The sequence below is a fragment of the Xenopus laevis genome, chromosome 6L (genome assembly GCF_017654675.1).
Source record: "Xenopus laevis strain J_2021 chromosome 6L, Xenopus_laevis_v10.1, whole genome shotgun sequence".
NCBI classification, from domain to species: Eukaryota; Metazoa; Chordata; class Amphibia; order Anura; family Pipidae; genus Xenopus; species Xenopus laevis.
The window spans coordinates 131,509,119-131,526,176 of NC_054381.1; the positions used below are offsets into that span (position 1 = coordinate 131,509,119).

A 17,058-nucleotide genomic window follows, 5' to 3' on the forward strand; every position below is an offset into this window, starting at 1 on the left:
AAACTTTATTCACTGTGTGATATGCTAACTGCCAACATGCATTTTCAAATGCCTCATGTAGAATATTCAGAGTTAAATTCTAAACAGCAGGCTAACAATCACTGAACTCATTAAAACAGAATATTCTGCAGCATATCGGAGATTTTCAAAGTTAGCTGTATGGTAAATGCAAAACGGTAGCTGACCCCTTTTGTGTAAAGAGCAGTGGCAGGGTCATTTGCTTTTTGAGCCTCGTTAGATCCTAGATTCAGGTCTTTGTAAAAAGGACCATTCACTTTCCATATGATGCTTCAAAGATGTCAGCTGCATCTTTGAAGTTTCTCCCTAAATTAAGCAGGGGAGAAATTTGAAAACACATGAAACAAAAAGATTGCAAATATGACGGCAGAAAACTCATAATATCATGTTAAAAAATGCATCACAGCCCTTAAAAGCTGTTTTTCATTTTTAGGAAGCCTAATCATTGTTAAATGTTAAAAGCCAGTTGGGAAGCATGAAAGAAGATAATATTTAAAAATGTTCAGGTTTATTAGGAACGCAATTAAACCAATGTCGGTATTAATTATAAAGTATATACAGAATTTATAAGTAATACACAAATTGTATTAGTATTTGTAAAAAATATTTTTGCTGTACACGCAATTCACAGATTACATTACAATAGCATTCATTACCTATGATTATGTACATTCTCAATATTTTAACAAACCATTTGGTTATTTTAAGGACAAAAAAGGAATTATTGAAATAAAACAATGCAATATGACCATTTTACATTAGTTTAAAACATATGTATGCAAAAATTAATATTAGGGTCTGTATATCTATCTATCTATCTACCTATCTATCGATCTATCTATCTACATTTTTTTATAAAGGCTATTAAAAACCCTTTTTGTTGACAGCAGCAGTGGTTTACTTCAGTGTTTTTATTGGTCCTAGTCTATTCACCCTATGCTAATAAACTTTAACATTAATATTCAGAACTATTTAAGTGATTGGCTGAATTCATATCTGAGTAATTATTTACTGTGTGAACACTTTCAGTAATGTTCATTCCACACAACAGATGCAGGAGAGCAAAAGTGATTTAAGTTCCGAGTTCAGCATGTCATAGCCCTCTTGACATCATTTTATTTTTTAACCATCATCCAATGGACCGTGTAAGATATATAGGGGTTGATGACTTTGGCTGTAGAATTTATGTTCAGGCTCTCTGGCTGAAATACCCCTTAATGGAATTTTGTGATAGATATTCCATACAAAGGTATAATTGTGAATTAACTAATTTATAACTTACGTAAATTCATAACATTAAATACTAATAAATACAGAGCCTTGATGTTCACGTAATAAAGTCGCATTTTTATTTTAAATATAAGTTCAGAAATTATTTTACAACCAATAGGAGGCAATGGCAGTCCATGTATTGCATAGGCTCTACTGGTCAGTGTGCATAGTACAACAAACTGTGCACACACAGTAAATTAAGAGCTTGCTTTGATCTCCATGAGATTTTAATACAATAGTTTACAAATGCTAACACTAAAACCAAATGATTATACATAGCATTTTCACAAAAAAATGATCTATATGTGCTAAATGCAAAATAAATTTAAGCTGATGTGACTCAGATTCAAATGAAATAAAAATACAAATGAATCTAACGCTGGTACAGGTATAGGATCCCATATCCGGCAACCCAATATCCAGAAAGCTCCGAATTACGGAATGGCTGTCTCCCATGGACTCCATTTTATCCAAATAATCCAAATCTTTAAAAATGATTTCCTTTTTCTCTGTAATAATAAAACAGTAGCTTGTACTTGATCCCAACTAAGATATAATTAATCCTTATTGGAAGCAAAACCAGCCTATTGGGTTTATTTAATGTTTAAATGTATTTCTAGTAGACTTAAGGCATGAAGACCCAAATTACGTAAAGATACATTATCCGGAAAACCCCAGGTCCCGAGCATTCTGGATAACAGGTCCCATACCTGTATTTGTTTAAAGGTATTGTGCATGGGGGTTTATTATATTGATCACATTGCTTTCTGTTGATTGATGATGTGTTTGTGAATTTCTTTTAATTTTTTTAGATAAAGCTGCAGACATTGAATTTTCCAGGAAAACAAAAATATAAATGCATTCGATTGGACAGCAGAAGAATGAACCATGCTCATGCATAGATTTCCATCAATCTACTGTATGTAATATCTTTAGTAAAATCTATAGTACTAGTCCTGTATGGTCCAGAAGAGTTTAAAAAATGCAGTATGTTCAGCAACATTATCAGATGAACACTAATAAATTAAAGGGCCTCTATAGCCTAAAATTTCCAGAAGAAACATGCTTATAAATGGGCAATGAAAACTTTGGAGGGATCATTTACGTCTGGTAATGTAGTTGAGTTCACACAAGTTACCCTGCAGACAGTTGCATGTAAAATTCCATTCCTTAAAAGTGCTTGTGTAGTCGGATGCTCTTTGTACTTCTGTAAAGTGTACTCCCTGCCTACCATTACAAATCGAGCATAGTTGCACCTATTGATGCAGAGGAACCCTGAAGTTTCCGCCACCTCCAGACCAGGCAGTAGTTCCAGGCTTCCCTCAGCAGAAAACTTTCAGCCCAATTTGGTCCAATTCATGTCACAGTCTGAGCACAAGTCTTCACTGTCTTGAAGCATCAGCTGCAATTGCAACGGCCCCTTGCAACCACAATAAGACTTCATATTATTATAGGTATTATAATTATATTAAAACAATGAAAAATATTAAAATATAATTTTATCTGTTTGACAACTGTCAAAAATTAAGAAGAGGAACATGACGGCAAAATAGCAGGATTTCCTACCCAATCTTTAGCTGACTCGAGTATAAGCCTAGGGTGAGAAATGCAGCAGCTTCTGGTAAGTTTCAATCAAAAAATTGAGGGTTTCTGCTCCCATTGGAGGCGTCTCGTTTTTGGATGCCGGAGACCATTCTTGGACGCCGACTAATATTCTTGGAGACTATTCTTAGGCGCCGGCGACTATTCATAGACGCAGGTGACCGTTTTTGCGCTTGACCCGAGTATAAGCCGAGGTAGAGTTTTTCAGCTCGGCTTATACTCGAGTATATACGGTATATAATATTTGTTATTTGAAGCTTCTTAAGGGTGAAAGTCCCAATGCCTGTTGAATTCTTGAATTATTGGATTGATAGAAATATTTTCATTTCAATAAATTATGATGTGGCCATTGGTTTGAATGGATTTCAGCAGATCTTAATTCCTACATTTTTTAGTAGAGAATTGGCAGCGAGAAGACACAAGAAAAACTGAAAGATTGGAGAAAAGTAATTATTTCATCAAGACAGAATAAAACTGACTACTTGACATTTAATCAATCTACCCTAAATTTAAAATAAATAATATAGGTGTAGTGGGTGTCCTTGAATCTAATTTTGAACAGAAGTCTTTTCACACTGAGAGGTACGCTGCTGTTTATCATATAATACTGAAATAACATTTTAATAGATAAACATGGTTTAGATTTGTTTTTTACTTTTTTTTACTTTTGAGCCGATTATGTTAAGCAGACCCCATCCAGTTATTATTTTTTAAACAGCTATTATTTTGTTATGCTGAAATCCCTATAAAAGTTATAGATGCTCCAGACATCATTGAAATTAGGCCACTCCCAGCATTCTTTGCCATTTTCTGCCATTGACTTCCCAAAGTCTGGTCTATGGCAGGACAATGTACATACTAGAACCAAATAAACCTCTAAGGAGCACCCGACGCGTGCATCTCTCCGACAGTGCTGCATAAAAAATGACTGTGCCCATAGGTACCGAGCATGCTGCAGTGCCTTCTGCATGCAAGAGCATGGCGTCAGTGTATCACGTCTGGCGCAAAAAATCTAAATAAATAGATACCAGGGACCTGAATATAGAACTTTGCTTGCAATTGCGTAGGTGTACTCTAAATTACTTTCTGGCACTGTTGTTCTGGTTTTTGACCCCTTTTCCTGAACCTGACATTGTGGTTTGCTGTCTGAACCAACCTCTGCCTGGAAATCTGTTTGAAACTGCTGTTAACCAGTCTGATACCACATTTTTGGATTATTTAATTGCCTGCATTTGAGTTTCCTCTTTGGTCCTGTCTACAACCCGACAGGAGCTGAGCAGGCCCTGACAATAGTGTAATAATAATAATAATAATAAAAAATAATAAGAGCAATACGAGTTGAAAAGGTAATGTCAATAGAAATGTAACAGTAAAATAAAAAAACAAAAATCAATATATAGTTGTACTGAAATGGGAAAATAATAACATAAACAGGTGAGGACTAAACGAGCAGAACCAGTGTTCATATCTTGGTAATCTATCTCTTTTAAATGCTAATGGCTGGGGAGGATTATGACTAGTGATGGGCGAATTTGCGCAGTTTCGCTTCGCGAACATGCCATTTACAGATGACAGAGAAGAAAGGTATTCTTCTTACACATGTAATGGGTCTTAAGATTATTAGATGCTTAATATATATATATATATATATATATATATATATATATATATATATATATATATATATATATATATATATATATATATATATATATACAGTGGTGTGAAAAACTATTTGCCCCCTTCCTGATTTCTTATTCTTTTGCATGTTTGTCACACTTAAATGTTTCTGCTCATCAAAAAACGTTAACTATTAGTCAAAGATAACATAATTGAACACAAAATGCAGTTTTTAAATGAAGGTTTACGTTATTAAGGGAGAAAAAAAACTCCAAATCTACATGGGCCTGTGTGAAAAAGTGATTGCCCCCCTTGTTAAAAAATAACTTAACTGTGGTTTATCACACCTGAGTTCAATTTCAAAGGTTATAAAGCCATTTCTAAAGCTTTGGGACTCCAGCGAACCACAGTGAGAGCCATTATCCACAAATGGCAAAAACATGGAACAGTGGTGAACCTTCCCAGGAGTGGCCGGCTGACCAAAATTACCCCAAGAGCGCAGAGACAACTCATCCGAGAGGCCACAAAAGACCCCAGGACAACATCTAAAGAACTGCAGGCCTCACTTGCCTCAATTACGGTCAGTGTTCACGACTCCACCATAAGAAAGAGACTGGGCAAAAACGGCCTGCATGGCAGATTTCCAAGGCGCAAACCACTTTTAAGCAAAAAGAACATTAAGGCTCGTCTCAATTTTGCTAAAAAACATCTCAATGATTGCCAAGACTTTTGGGAAAATACCTTGTGGACCGACGAGACAAAAGTTGAACTTTTTGGAAGGTGCGCGTCCCGTTACATCTGGCGTAAAAGTAACACAGCATTTCAGAAAAAGAACATCATACCAACAGTAAAATATGGTGGTGGTAGTGTGATGGTCTGGGGTTGTTTTGCTGCTTCAGGACCTGGAAGACTTGCTGTGATAGATGGAACCATGAATTCTACTGTCTACCAAAAAATCCTGAAGGAGAATGTCCGGCCATCTGTTCGTCAACTCAAGCTGAAGCGATCTTGGGTGCTGCAGCATGACAATGACCCAAAACACACCAGCAAATCCACCTCTGAATGGCTGAAGAAAAACAAAATGAAGACTTTGGAGTGGCCTAGTCAAAGTCCTGACCTGAATCCTATTGAGATGTTGTGGCATGACCTTAAAAAGGCGGTTCATGCTAGAAAACCCTCAAATAAAGCTGAATTACAACAATTCTGCAAAGATGAGTGAGTCAAAATTCCTCCAGAGCGCTGTAAAAGACTCGTTGCAAGTTATCGCAAACGCTTGATTGCAGTTATTGCTGCTAAGGGTGGCCCAACCAGTAATTAGGTTCAGGGGGCAATTACTTTTTCACACAGGTTTGGATTTCTTTTCTCCCTAAATAATAAAAACCCTCATTTAAAAACTGCATTTTGTGTTTACTTGTGTTATCTTTGACTAATAGTTAAATGTGTTTGATGATCAGAAACATTTTGTGTGACAAACATGCAAAAGAATAAGAAATCAGGAAGGGGGCAAATAGTTTTTCACACCACTCTATATATATATAAACAAGGGAAAGTTGTGCTCACCACTAGTTTTTAAAATCATTAGGCGGGGGTGCAATGAGGCTGTGACCACAAAATACATATAGACAAATACAAGATTCCTCTGCACTCAACCCATTATCAATATATTTAAGACAGAGACATTTTGTGCATACTGCTACTGAAAAATGCCTTACCCTTTAAACAAAACAGGGATTGTTTGTCCATATATTGCATATTCAGTAGCAGTATGCACAAAATGTCTCTGTCTTAAATATATTGATAATGGGTTGAGTGCAGAGGAATCTTGTATTTGTCTATGTGTATTTTGTGGTCACAGCCTCATTGCACCCCCGCCTAATGATTTTAAAAACTAGTGGTGAGCACAACTTTCCCTTGTTTGTTATAGTTCTACAGGAGCAGTGACCAGCTCCATGTTGTAGCTCCCACCCCCTCCAACTATAGTCAGGTGATCCCACTGGTGTCTAATAAAAGGGCAGCCAAGTTTGGGAGTTTTACTTTGAAAGCAGCTAGTAAGTTGCAGGTAAAACGTATTCGTCCCTTTTATAAAATGTATAATGAAACCATAGAATTCTTAATGAATCAAATGAAAATTGAGCATAGGACTGGCCAGATATGGGATGACTTTGACGTAGTTGGCCAGCTTAAATATATTGCAATATATGGACAAACAATCCCTGTTTTGTTTAAAGGGTAAGGCATTTTTCAGTAGCAGTATGCACAAAATGTCTCTGTCTTAAATATATTGATAATGGGTTGAGTGCAGAGGAATCTTGTATTTGTCTATATATATATATATATATATATATATATATATATATATATATATATATATATATATATATATATATATATATATATATATATATATATATATATATATATATATATATATGGAGAATATCGGCACTACTCATCAAAAATCTGTCATTTGTGCCTGGGTGCAGTTCCATATATTGTATGTATATTTGTTAAAGCATCCGCACTCGCAGGACTTAAGGTGAAAAAAAGTCTTATTGCAGGAGAAAAAACTGATGTGGAACACCAGCCTTTTTCAATGTTTTTTCACCTGTAATAAAGGACTTTTTTCACCTTAAGTCCTGTGAGTGCGGATGCTTTAACAAATATATATTTGTTGGTTGTATTGTTTATTTTAACATATTGCAGTAATCAATGTTTCGGCTCGTGTCCAGAGCCTTTATCAAGAAACGTTGATTACTACAATATGTTAAAATGAACCATTTTATTTATTGAAGAACCCCCAGGAGTGTGCTACCATATTTGCTTGTATGTATATATATATATATATATATATATATATATATATATATATATATATATATATATATATATATATATATATATATATATATATATATATACAGTATTTCTTTGCTTTAATTTGAAAACCTTTCTGAAAATGCATCCATTTAGTGTGATTTCTAAATTACTTTTATCAGTGAAATAAAAGCTAAGTTTTAAAAGCAGTAGAATATTTATCTCTCCTTTCATCTTAAACAGTTTTCTGGATCCATTTCATTTATATGTTCCTTTGGATAAATTCACATTTTACAACTAAAAGCAGAAGGCAATATGCATTGACATATTTTGAAGTTGTTGATTCAATTAGGTTCACGTTTGTAAAATAATGATTTGTTTTGCATTAGCCATTTTTTTAATTCAAGGGTTAAAGCAACTTAATTTTATCCTTATTTACAGAATTAAAGAAACATGCACATTTTTCGCAGAGTTTTTCCGATGAATAAAGCACTTTACTTTCAATAGAAAATGATTCAAAATTATGTTTCTCTTATGTTTCTGCATTAATTTTTAAATAAAAGAAACTGCTATTTTAGATCCTCCTCATCAGGGCCAGAAATAAAGAAGGCAGCAGAACTATGTATGTGAGGCATTATTAAAAAAAGCCCTTGTCTTGCAGGATAGATTCTTAGCATCTTCCCCCACTGAGCTAATCCTCCTGAAATGATGCAGGCAATGGTTTGGCACAGTGAATATTTAGTGAGGCAACAACTTAGTGTGGTTCTGCTCCTCTTCCAAACTGAAGTCATAATTTTCCACTTGGCAAGCCTGGTTAGTCCCCACAGTGGCTCTGCTGAAGATCATCAAAGCTACAATCTAAGGGGCAAATTCACTAAAGGACGAAGCGCCTAACGCTAGCGTTAATTCGCTAGCGTATTGAATTTTCGTTAATTCGTCGATTCACTAACGGACGCTGGCGTAAATTCGCTAGTGTTACTTCGCACCCTTACGCCTGGCGAATTTGCGCAATGGACGCAAATTCACTGACACACGCATTTTTCTGAACGCTACCTTTCACGCCAGACTTCCTTCGCCACCTCAGACCAGGCGAGGTGCAACAGAGTAGATAGGGATTGCTTCAAAAAAAGTTAAAAAAATTTCTAAGTCCCAAAAAACGCTGGTGTTTTTTCTTTTTTTATGGGTGATAGGCTGAAAAAGATCGAAAAACTTTTTGGGGCTACCCTCCTTCCCCCCTACATTTCCTAACTCATGGCAACTTAACTATACAGTGGGCACATGTGTAGGGCAAAATAAAAATTTTATTTGCTGTTTTGAAGTTTTCCCAGGCTTGTGTAGTGCTGCTACATATTCCTCCTTTGTAACTTCAATTTGGCGCCGTATGCAAATTAATCATCGCTAGCGTAACTTTGCTTTGCTTGGCGAATTAATGCTAGTGCAACTTCGCAACCTTACGCTTCCCCTGAGCGCAACTTCAGATTTTAGTGAATTTGCGTATCGCTGGCGAAAATACGCCTGGCGAAGTGCGGCGAAGCGGACGCTGGTGCAACTACGAATCTTAATGAATTTGCCCCTAAATGTTTGTGCATAGCCAATTCAATTGCTGTAGAAGGAAGATATAAAAATGTAAAAGCTTAAAAAATTAAAGATTTAGTAATACCCTAAATCAATGAAATCCTGTGCCTTGTGTGATGTAATGTTTGAATGGTCTACATTTTTTGGGTTTTGGAGTGAGACAGTATTATAAACAAGCTGAGGTTTCAAGGAACTATTCCCAACATATGCAGGAGGCAAAACAGCAAAGTCTGCTGGGCCCAGCATTCCCCTCTCTGGCATTCAGGGCACTGTGGGGGACATACATTTATGAAGGCACATGAATATTTTCAATATTGAGAAAAAGCAAGCACAAAAAAAACCTGCAGACAAAATGCATAAAAATTTCCGAATTCCTTTTCCTTTAAACCTAGCTTATTTAAGACTCAAACTGAAGGTTCCCTTTTATTCACAAAAAAATTTGCATGCCTGAGAGAATCACACTGTCCCATTAATTTTCAATGAGCCTGAAAAACTATAATGTTTATATTTAAATACATACAAAGTTTGTTATTTCAACTTTTACTTGCTGAGTTTCTTTTCTTACTCTGATGAAGTGCCCAATAGCGCGAAATGCGTCAGGAGGGAGTGGCTGGCATAAGGTAGGCAGACTGGGGGGAGGCACTGTATTGTGGTGTGTTATGCTAAAATGCTATGTTTGGATATAATAATGTGAATTTTGTTATGGATGAATTGCACAAATAAATGTTTTAAGTGAGACATTTATTTATATGTAACACGTGGTATTGGACCTGTGCACAGTTCACTCACTAAAAGATATCAAACACCCCAAAATTCAATTGTTTCTATAAATCATGAAAGACCATATCTTGCGGGAAGTCTTAAAACTGTATTTCTATATTTCGCAAAGTCCAGCAAAGTTATAAAGGTCTTCCTGTCTATTGAATATTAGTCTTCGAGGTTTATCATGTCAAACAAAGGTGTTCGGAAAAGTTTAACTACAAATCGTTTGAAAAGTTTTTGAGACATTTTGACAGAAGTAGAATTTATTTTTAAGCCCCCTAATTGTTTTCTCTCAAATCATAAATAATGAGCTTATCTGCAGGTAACAATGTTAAGGGTTGGAACTCAAAGGCAAAGAGATATAGAATATAGTCACAAATTGTGTGGCAAATAATATAGAAAAATCACAAGGCTTCATAGTCAGCATGAGTTTTAGCTCTTCTGAGATTTCCACACTATAAGGAATAGAATACCAGACATTTCCCTATAATTCAGACAGCCCGGTACTTGTTACCTCATTGTACTAAGCTGAACACTGGTGCCTGTTTAATGCCTATATACTATGAAAAGATCCTTCATTTTATGTTAAAATGCTATGGAGGGTGCAGTAGGAAAAATTCAATGACACTTTTTCTTTCTTTTATTTCCTTTAGTCTGAAAACATACACCTCAATCATATACATCTGGAAATGATTACATTATGTTGCCACCTCCACCGGTAATATCACATTTGCCAGTATTTTTCTAGGTTTGCTATGTTCCAAAGTAGGAGCAGGTGCTCTTGCTTTAATGAAAACTGTATAAAGTAAAATGTTTCAGCTTCTATCCCTCTCTCTGGTCAATGGTATCTGCTTGTTGTGTTCCTGAATTTAATTTGTAATGTAGTGTTGGAAAAATGTAACTGATTTGATAAAGTTAGTAACATTTTCCGCTTGGTTGGAAAGTATATTTTAACATAGTTATGCAGACACATTAACTTACTTTCTGGAAACAAAAAAACACAACAGTGCAAATCATGCATTATGACTTGAGCTGAGATACTTTCTTCATGCTGAGATAAATTAAATCCAATGTATTGTTACAATTTCTTCATTCTAAGAAACAGAAGAGTGGCAGGGACAAAAACTAGATGGCATATTTAAAATATTGTATATAACTGCATGACAACTGAAACACTTTGGCAGATATATTTCCTCTTATCAGTTGTCCTCAAGGCCCTCTGACCTGTGACCTTTTGCTGCATCATACAGCTGATCTGGCTCTCAAAATATCTGCACATATCTGCAGAATGTTTATTATGAAAAAATGCAAGCCTGTGTCACCTCCAGGTATTAGAAATCCTTCTTTAAAGGGATACTGTCATGGGAAAAAACATTTTTTTCAAAATGAATCAGTTAATAGTGCTGCTCCAGCAGAATTCTGCACTGAAATCCATTTCTCAAAAGAGCAAACAGATTTTTTTATATTCAATTTTGAAATCTGACATGGGGCTAGACATTTTGTCAATTTCCCAGCTGCCCCTGGTCATGTGACTTGTGCCTGCACTTTAGGAGAGAAATGCTTTCTGGCAGGCTGCTGTTTTTCCTTCTCAATGTAACTGAATGTGTCTCAGTGGGACATGGGGTTTTACTATAAAGTGTTGTTCTTAGATCTTCCAGGCAGCTGTTATCTTGTGTTAGGGAGCTGGTATCTGGTTACCTTCCCATTATTCTTTTGTTTGGCTGCTGGGGGGGGGAGGGAGGGGTGATATCACTCCAACTTGCAGTACAGCAGTAAAGAGTGATTGAAGTTTATCAGAGCACAAGTCACATGACTTGGGGCAGCTGGGAAATTGACAAAATGTCTAGCCCCATGTCAAATTTCAAAATTGAATATAAAAAAATCTGTTTGCTCTTTTGAGAAATGGAATTCTGCTGGAGTAGCACTATTAACTGATTCATTTTGAAAAAAATGTTTTTTCCCATGACAGAATCCCTTTAATTATAATGCAAGTTCTTGGAACAGTTTGGACAATTGTTGTTGGGTGACACCATGACATATTGGACCATCTCACACCCCCATTGAATGGATCCCCATAATTAATTCACTTTATACACAGATAGCATTGTAATTGCCATATAAAATTGTAAACATAATTTTATGATGGAGCGTGATATTACCTTAGCCACAGAAGCTGCACTAGAAGTACCTCTGTATCAAAAGTAAAATAAGCATCCATTCACAAAATCCTGCACAAACTGGATATATAACATGGTGATATATTAGCAAGTTATATGTCAGAACAAGGTAAAATAGATCTTGCATCTGTAAATTGAAACATTACGGAAACAATCACAATACAGATGACTATAAAATAGTTCTTTGAATATCCAGTTTTTGTGATCACATCTTGGAGATTTAAGGGATTTAGTGTGACTTCTAAAGCCATTGTATTCATAAGCTTACTCTGAAGAAATATAGATGCATTAGGATACTCAATCACAAACCAGGGATCACTTTACAAAGCTTGCAAAATGAATATATATGGCTGAACCCGCAACTAATAAAAACCAGATGTGATAAAGTTGGATGCACCTTCTTTATCTGTCGCCTATAACTTAAAAAATCCTTGTATGATGTAACAATGACTTCATCAAATATGTTTCTCATTATTTCATTCTATTATTCATTCTATTATTATTTTATTGTAATACTTGAATGTTTACTGTCATAGATGAGAGCCTGAATAAAACATTTTATGGTGAAAGTCTGTATTTACCAATGGCTTGTTTGTTTCAGGAACTGTATGCAAGGCAGATATTTCCATCAACACACACTGCAATCATCCATTTTCAACCACAAGGAGACGCAAGAGAAAGGCAGAATACTGTAAATGTGTATACAGCGCATGTATACATATTTTATACTGTATGATTGTTCAGATATCCATAGGATTTCAGCAAACAACTCACAAAAATATAATGCACAGAAGCAGCAAAACAGAAAATATTTATTAGAAATAAGCTCATTGCTCATATATTAATAAATTCAAATGTATTTAGCGTCCTTTTAATTACAGAATTATAATTTCTGTGATAGACTTTAGATAGACAATATTTATGTCTTGCAAACATTATTCTGATTAAAAAAATATTTCACTTTACAGTTTTGTATTCAAATATTGTTTGCATCTTACCATGTTGTGTTACAAAGAAATCATTATTGAACTGTACAGTATTTCTATACTGAGACTTCCCGAGCTTGAAAGAACATTTTGTTATGCAATGAACTATTCTGTCACAATATTCTCAACAGGTAGGGGTCATTGAAATGAATGGGAAAAGTTTGAATATTCACTAAATTTAAATGTTTAGTGCTGCAAAAACCATATATATATATATATATATATATATATATATATATATATATATATATATATATATATATATATATATATATATATATATATATATCATGGTCAGGTTTCTGTGTACATTATGTATTATGCTAGAAGAGGAAAAGAGAAGGCACTGCTTGAAGCAAAACAGTTTTGGAGTAGAGAGTAAAAGAGAGAAACACAGCAAACAATGGATTATGTATTATACTAGAAGAGGAAAAGGGAAGGCACTGCTTGAAGCAAAACAGTTCTGGAGTAGAGAGTAAAAGAGAGAAACACAGCAAACAATGGAAAGACACACAAAGAAAGAATTGGAATGGATATGTTACTTTTCTATCACGTATAAAAGCAGTGATAGGCAGCAACGGATAGATGCCTTGTATATGTGTTCTAAAGAATAATTTTCTCATTTCCACTTGTGCTGCTGGAGATTTTTCATTTCATAAAATAAAGAAGCTATGCCATTTTAGGTTTATAGAGGTACTGCACATACCATGTTGTGCCTAAACATGTCAGTTTCATGCTAAGAAGTTTCATGCCACTAATTTAATGTAACATAAATACCACCTTGTCTCACCCCAGCCCTTTGTTACTCAACTGTATTGACATCTCTGCAGCTAACCCTGCCCAACCCTGCCAAACATCACTCCTACAACAGTCATGACTGAAGAGGAGAGCAATACAGGTAGGTATCTGGTGAAGAAAAGTGTTAGTTTTAGATAACCAGATAACTTTTGACATTTATACAGATCTGTTCTTGTTAAAATCTGAACATGTGGTATTCAATTAAAATTATGTCTTCATTTGATTTAAGGAAACATCTAAAAGGTTCTCGGTTCATATACTTAGAGGCCTATTTATCAAAATAGAAAACCGAATCTGTGTAGGGTGAGATATGCTAAAATGAGGCTAATAGCCCTTCACAAGCAATTACATGCAAAGTGAAGACTTCTGAAATCAGAAGGTATTTACTTGTCTCATGCCATATACATAGCACTGCTTAAATACCAAAATAAGAGGTTTAATTCTCCCATAAGGCATCATGGGTGGAGATATGTGAATAAGTTTTCTATTTCACTACTCTCAAAGTCCTACCTCCTCAGAAGCCATGTTCCAATATCTTGCACTGATGAGATCATTGAAACAGTCTGTCTGCAAGTTTGGATGTATGGCGCTGAACCATTAGGCTGTATCTAGATAAAACCAGCGGTTCTGGATGCATAGTTGATTTGCATGTCTCTGCCCATGATACCTTATGGGAGAATTAAAACTCTCATTTTGGTATTTAGGCAGTGCTATGTATATGGCATGAAACAAGTAAAGAATCAACTTTGGCTCCAGCACACCCTCTGATAAATAAGGAACGATACCTGGATGCTTGAGAAAGGGGTGTGATCCCGAAAAGGTTGCACTTTGCAATAAACATGCAAGGCAGCTTGCTTGCATTGACCCTGTGTGCCTTTGGATTCCTTCTAATGAAACAAGTAAAGGCCTATTTATCAAAAAATTCTAGGTTTTTTTTCACTATAAAATCAGAATGTTTAGTGTGGAAATTTTTTTTCGGGATTTTTTCGACCCAGATGCTGCAAAAAGTACGAATCTGAAAATGGGAAAAGGTCCCTATCCTATTTTGAAGTTTCTGTGGTCTGCACTGGAATTAGCCTGAAAGCCAATTATTTCAGATTTTTCATGCAAAAATCTCAAAAAATCGTACTATTTCGGAAAAATCCCAAATTTCACAAAACCAATTAATTTGTGCTTTTTTTCAACAATAAATAAGGTAAAATAATAGATTCTGTTTTTTTAATTTAAAAAACCTCTAAAAAATGTTTGGGCAATTCATAGCAAAAAAAATAAATCCAAAAACTTCTAAAAGTCTGAATTGATTTATCTAAAATTTTTTAAAAAAAATAGATTTCCCATATTTAAAAAAAAAATATGGGAAAATCACAAATCTTCAGAGATTTGTGGAAAAAATAGAAATTTGATTGTTAGTAAATGAGCCCCTTAGTGATCCAAATTCTGGAAAACCCCAAGTCCAAAGCATTCTGGATAATAGATAAGCATTATTGATAAGCATTTAGAAAGGGTTACTTGAAGAACATCAGTGAAACAAGCAAAATATTTTGAAAAAAGAAGATACTCATGGTTTGTCCATCATCATCAACATTGTAGAAACTTGCAGTTAATGCAGACTGGGTACAATATCTCGTTACTGTTTGACTTAATTATATTAACATAGGGGGATGCATAATAAAGACTTTATATCATTTCTAAAAACTACAAATTTAAGCCGTCTGGTTGATGTTCCCTATTTCTGGACATTGCTATGTCCCGATAAAATCAATCAGTTCCTGATATTATGTTTTTTACTTTAATGGCAGATTATGGGGCAAAACAATTCGGTTGTAAAAAGTACTGTAAAAAGACTGCAACTGTGACAGGGATCTTTTTACATATTCCAGGCAGCACCGATTTTTGTGCCAGGTTGTGATATAAAAGCTATTATATATCCCTACAACTACTTAGGATTTTACTGACATACAGGACAGATATACTACTGTGTTAATGTGGTGATGTTTGGTGTATTTTAAAACCGATTTTAAACATGTTTATAAATTTTCCCCTGACATTGACAAGGAGGTTTTGGAAAGAAATAAGCAGAATCATGATGCTGATGTTTCTTAAATGCAGAAATCAAGTATAAGGCACAAGGTGTATTTTGGTTTTAGTCGAAAAGGAGAACTAAAGCGTAACTAAAGAAGTAGCTAGAAATGTTGTACATTATGTTTTGGGCTTCTGTACCAGCCCAAGACAACCGCAGGCATTTAGCAGTAAAGATCGGTGTCTCCAAAGATGCCCCAGTAGCTCCCCATCTTCTTTTCTGATGATTCACCACACATGCTCTGTGCTGCTGTCACTTACTGAGTTTAGGGACTGATTCAAATCAAATATAAGGCTGATTAGTAATTAATACAAACAATTAGTGATGGGCAAATTTATTTGCCAGGCGCGACTTCGCTGCAAATTCCCGCGATTCGCTGCCGGCGAATAAATTCACCAGTGAAAATTCTCCGGTGTCAAAAAAAATGAACGCCGGCGCCATTTCGAAAATTTTTCACCGTTTCGTGAATTTTGTAGGAAATTCGCAAATATTCCGCCGAAACGCCCCAAATTCACCCATCACTACAAATAATTACTACATGGCAGCACAGAAACCAGTGCAGCTAGCATCAGAACTTAATAATCAGCCCTGTAGCATCAGCTTATATAAGAGGCCAACCTCATTTTCTGCTTGATCATTTGTAATGACCCCCCTAAGCTTAGCTTTTCAACAGCTGCTCAGAGCCCACTGAGCATGTGAGTGTCGCAGACACTTTCCAAGATGGTGATCCCTTGTGACAAGTTTGAAATCCTTGATCATTGCTGCTATTGAAAAGCTGCAACGTTAGGCTGGTGCAATAAATTTAGTACAAAACATATGGCATTTTTAGCCATATTCATTGTTAGGGTTTACTTCTCCTTTAAGGTACTGTATCTGCTCCTGCATTTGTTGCTAGGAGTGCCCACTCTCTATTTGTCTCTGTGACTGCTTGGCCTGGTAGACCAGAATGCACAATGTAGGCTGTTTTTGTGCCCAAATATGTAAATTTTTTTAGCAGGTGTCAAAGTGTGCTGCTTCTACCCTATTTCAACACATTCCCACACAAGCAATAGTTAAGAAATAATTTTATTTATTGTTGGATTTATTTTTACATTTAGGGTGAAAGTCACTCTTTAAGGGGCCGATGCATCAAGGGTCAAATATCGAGGGTTAATTAACCCTCGATATTCGACTGGGGAATGAAAATTGACTTTGAATATAGGATAATAGGATTTTGCACAAAAAGTTTGATCGAACGATCGAAGGAATAATCCATCGATCGAACGATTAAATCCTTCGAATCGAACAATTCGAAGGATTTTAATCCAACAATTGAAGGATTATCCTTCGACAAAAATTTAGCCAAGCCTATGGG

At 35.4% G+C, this 17,058-nt stretch overlaps 1 long non-coding RNA gene across 1 annotated transcript; it reads left to right on the forward strand.

The window, feature by feature from the left end:
* The first annotated feature begins 2,020 nt into the window (after positions 1–2,020).
* LOC121394894 lies at positions 2,021–12,660 on the forward strand. The gene is made up of 3 exons (XR_005962072.1): positions 2,021–2,209; positions 10,317–10,381; positions 12,442–12,660. It is a non-coding gene; the product is annotated as an uncharacterized LOC121394894 (long non-coding RNA).
* Positions 12,661–17,058: the final 4,398 nt, after the last annotated feature.